We start from the raw sequence: 5,205 nt of genomic DNA on the forward strand, positions 1-5,205 counted from the left end.
GTAGAAGCCTGCATAGGAATGTGAATTTAATACATTGCAATTAATGGAACAAAACTATCATCATCAGCTGACTACCATCTCCCATAATACTGTAAATTGTAGAACATTTGCTTCTTATCAGGTAATCATTTAAACTCCCTGGATGAGAAACACAGATAAATTGCGTGTATAAACCTGAATCCCCAACAGAAAAGACCAGGCAACGTTGAAATAATTCATAATAATTTTAACTCTACACTTTTGTCTTTTTTACAAATGTCTACCAAGACGTAAGGCCTACCTAGTTAGGTAGGTTATTTATAAGACAATTATGACTGACTTTATAGTAAAGAAATTATTGTAGTTATCTTGGACATTATAGACCGATCCATTTACAGTGATTATTCTTCATGCAGATGCCATAGTCGGGGCTTTTAGAGTGGGATTCTTACACGTCATCTTTTACAAATGTGGAATTTTTGTACATACATTATGATGTTTCCATCTCTTACTCTTAATAGGCTTATTTCGGACCACTGTATAATAGACATGATAACAAGACATGACAAGCACAGGGGATCCAATGAGGAACCCAGCAAATGTGGTGCCAATAGAAAACTTTTTTTTGCCTACAAGGCTAAGTTATTATTTCCATCAAAAAATGGTTGAGGAATTGATGGCACAACATTCATCTTATTTTTTATAAATTGTCTTTAGAATAATAATATTTTAGTTACATATACTGTAATATAGACCTGCAGATCAATGTATTGCAGATTTTTTTTTATCAAATACTTCCTTCATTTAATTTTAACACTTATTACAACTTTCTGAATATGATAATAATTTATGATATGATAATAAATACGGTAAACCAGTAAAGTAATTCTCAAGAAAATGTAACAGTTTATTTACTGCAAGTTTAATCTACATAGTGACAAAATGCAACTTCATTTTAATAGCAGGATGTAGTTTATTATATTATCACTATGGTATTATGAAACACACCTTTGTTATTTAAAGGTATGAGCATTCAACCTTTCTATGCATGAGTTGCAGACAACAGAAAGGGGTATAAAGGACCTATTTTTGTGCTTTCCTTATGCAGTTTATCGATTGAGAATATTCTGTTATCTTAAATTAGGCATAAACATGGTTGTTTGCCCTTTCTTGTGAACTTTTTTGGGGTCACTGACAATGTTATTTAATACAAATTTCACAATGCTGTAGTTTAATGTGTCTTAAAATATTTAATCCTGTTGTGTATCATGCTCTGTTTTCCTTCCAATACTGTACACACAGAGAAAGCAGTAAAAATAAAAACTTTGACAGTTCCTTGTATCTCTTTAAGCTTGTCTACACTATCAAATTTTATGTAACAAAAAAATGTGGTGTGCCTATATATGGGTACGATGATGTCATGTCACATATCATCAATTGTATCAAACAAAGTTCAACGTGTTTAACTCTATGTTCCATCAAATTTTATGTGACGCTTTTTTGATGAAATTTGATTGTGTATAACTTCTAAAATAAAAATAAATTCAAAATGATTAAAATATAAAAACATAGAAATGCTCAAAAATTCTGATAAAACATTATTTTAAATAGAAATAATTTAATTAATTAGAACCTAACTTAAATCAGTTGAATATTCGAAAGGTGTTTATCTATAGACTTATCTGTATCTTCACGTACTGTGCAAACACCAAAATGCTGGTTGTCATGTACGTCGGTCAGGTTGAGGTGTGTGTAACAACTAAATATTGTAGTGAGCTTTGGTCGTTAATTTATGTATTTATGGAGTCCAAGGCAGCTTTAAATGATTTTATATTGGGTGACATGCGAATATCCTCGCTTAAGCAGTTCCAAACTCTGAATTGACTGGGGGTATAATGAGTGATGGTAGCAGTCTTTATTTGTTATTAATTAAACTTAATTTGTTATTAGATAAACTTATGAATTTTGGAAGAAATGACTTTCTTAGTAGATCTTGTGTTTGTAGCACTGTAGTTATTAGGCACTGTTATAAATCTTAGCACTGTTTTTCATCATCTGCTATTAAAGGCTTAATCTGCTTCATTAGCAGGGAATAAACAGTTTAAAATCACTAACAGTAGAAGCCTATAGAGAAAAGTGAATTGAAACATACGGTGCAATAACAGAACAGAACTATCATCATTCTACCATCTGCCATAATACTGTGATTGTAAAACATTTGCATCTTATCAGGTGGCCATTTAGGGGTCATTCACAATTATCAACATTTTCACAAGTGTACAAACAGTACTCTTTTTTGGTATCCTCTCCGTTCCCTCAGAAAGTGTACATAAAATATGTTGATTTTACAAAACCATTTTCTCTATTGTTTGAGAAGTCAACTAAAGTACTGTACTGTACTTGGTTACATACTGTAAAAATATATATATTATATCCATGATTGCATTATAATCAAATATATTTATATATTATTTTAAATATTGCACGTTATTTTGAATCAACATTTTTATGAATATGTAAAAGTGTACAAATTTATCTACCCCCTCCCACCTAGCGTACTGTGTGTACCTTGTGAAAATGTTGATAATAGTGAACAATCCCCTTACACTCCCTGGACAAGAAACACAGATAAATTGCATGTACCCTGAACCCAAAACAGAAAAGACAAGGCAATGCTGAAATTATTCATCCATTTGTACTTTACATTTTTATTTTTTTTAATACGAATGTCTACCAAGACGTGGATTAAATATGTATATAAGACAAAGTGACTGACTTTATAAAGCAATTATTGTAGTTATTTTGGAAACTATAGACCAACTCCATTTACAGTTATTGTTCTCCCTACTGATGCCATAGCTAGGCTTTTAGAGGGGATTCATACACATCATCTTCTACAAATGTAAATGTTGGAATTATTGTACATACAATATGCTGTTTCAATCATAATTTACTTTTAATAATTTGGACCACTGTACGTGCACATGGCAACCATTTTAGCTGACTGAGCTAGCTTCTCTCTTATACATTGTCTTAGTAGTTACATATACTGTACTGCAGGCCCGTATTCAGCTTTTCGAATTGGGGGGGTGCTTTTTGCGAACGCAGTGAGCAAGCAGGCTGGGGCCAGGGGGCCGCCGAGGGCCCCCGGTTGGGGTCCAGGCCCCAGAAAAATTTGCTTTCTTACGTCCTAGTATAGACCAATTTGAAAGCATTTTAATCTCTATATGTCCGTGAACACAGCAATAGGGCCTATAAAAAAATTACCAGTGGAGGACGGAGAAACAATTTTTCCCAAATGAAAAATACTACTGTATAAATTCGTAACCATTAGGAATAAAAATTCAAAATCAATTCTGCTTTTAAATGAATAATAGCAAAGTTTGATATAAAGAGTGGATTAAAAGCGACTGTAAATGAGCTGATTCAAAAAATTGAAACAAATTAATCAACATTTTTATTCTTGGCATCGACAGAAAACATATACAGAGGTATAAGCATAATTATACTGTATGTATATGCTACAGGGATGTAGCCAGGATTTTAAAAGTGGGGGGGAGCCGTTATGCGAATTACATAGGACCCCGGCGGGGTCAAAAGGGGGGGCGCGAATCCCCCTGTGAAGTAGCGCACTCTGAACGACTGTTTGAAAGGATAAAGTGAAAATTGCAATAGACGCATTATAAATAAGTGCAAAAATAATTATATAATAAATCAACAGTGGCAGATCCAGGAATTCGAAAGAGAGGTAAACCAGCTGGGAGGGACATTCACAGACTGAGGAACCACTCTCCTCAGCCCCACCATGGTTGGGGCTGAGGTAAGAAAATTTATGATTAGGGCATCTCTAGATGGCCAGAAATTACACTCTCGCACTTCAATTTGAATATATTTTTCTTTTTTTCCTTAAAAAATAAAGGGGTGGGGGCCTTGAACCCAGCTTTGCTCAAAACATTCTTTATCCAGAATAGTCATAATCACAAAAAAAAATGGACATGAAAAACCAGATCACATCCTAAAAACAAACAGCAGTCACTGAGACATACATCAGGAGCCGACTCGATGGAGTTTAATGTCATACCCAAAGGTGGAGGGGAGGGCATTTTGTGAGTCGACACCCACCTCAGCCCCACCATGGTTGGAGCTGAGGTGAGAAAATTTGAGGAAATAATACCTCTAGATGGCCAGAAATGACACTTTTAGTAAAATTCATCATCATTAGTCAATAGCGCCAAAAAAAAAAAAATTCTCATGATCTTTTATCATGGATTTTTGACATCCATAGAGATCTTATTAATGTGTGTGTGATATCCCACAGAAAACAAAGCTTAAAAACATTGTCTGTGAGTATGTAATTTACATAGGCCTACTTCAAAAACGTGATTTCACAACTACCTCAGCCCCACCATGGCTGGGGTTGAGGTGAAAAAATTTCAGGAAATAGTACCTCTCAAGATGTCGAGAAAAGACACTTTTATATAGTAAAATTCATCATCATCACATCACCATTATAGTCAAAATGAAACGCCAACAAATTTCTCATGATCTTTTATTAGGTAATTACTTAATATCCAGGACAACTTAGGCCTAACTATAGTTTACTAAGCTTTAACTATATATACTATATTATGATCAACAAATCACAACTTTTTTTTTTAACACAATTTTCTTCACTTTTCATTGCTATTAATATTACTATCAATTATTACTATCGTCATCATCATCATCATTGATAACGTGTACTGATGCATATTTACATGTTTTAGAAGTATTAATTTTGAGTGATCCTAGGAAAGAATTAGTATTGGCTCAAGAATAAGCTTTAAAATTTTAACACTGTGTACAAAGGGGTGTGTAAAAGTATCATCATGATACGAGTAACGTTGTACGTTTTAATAGCAACTTCACTTAAATTTTTTTATAAGAGCACATTTTATAAGAAGAATGAGGCTGTCGAAATTGTGGAAAAATTAAGAACAAAATATTGACTTCATTGCTATACACTGACATACCGGCTGGTAGTTAGGGGAAGATACACCTAGAAGATAACGTGCATATAACGTGTATGTTTGTTGTGTTATGTTGCTGGCAGTACAAAAGATTGCGCGTGTGGAGTCAGCGCTCTAGTATTCTTATTGTAACTCATTTGTACATTCATACAATCTTAATACTGTACTGCTATGTGATTCATTTTATAATGATTCTGGGAACAAGGTCACATTTTTT

The sequence above is a fragment of the Anneissia japonica genome, unplaced genomic scaffold (assembly GCF_011630105.1).
Source record: "Anneissia japonica isolate Jap-2015-1 unplaced genomic scaffold, ASM1163010v1 scaffold1883_len165119_cov152, whole genome shotgun sequence".
NCBI classification, from domain to species: domain Eukaryota; kingdom Metazoa; phylum Echinodermata; class Crinoidea; order Comatulida; family Comatulidae; genus Anneissia; species Anneissia japonica.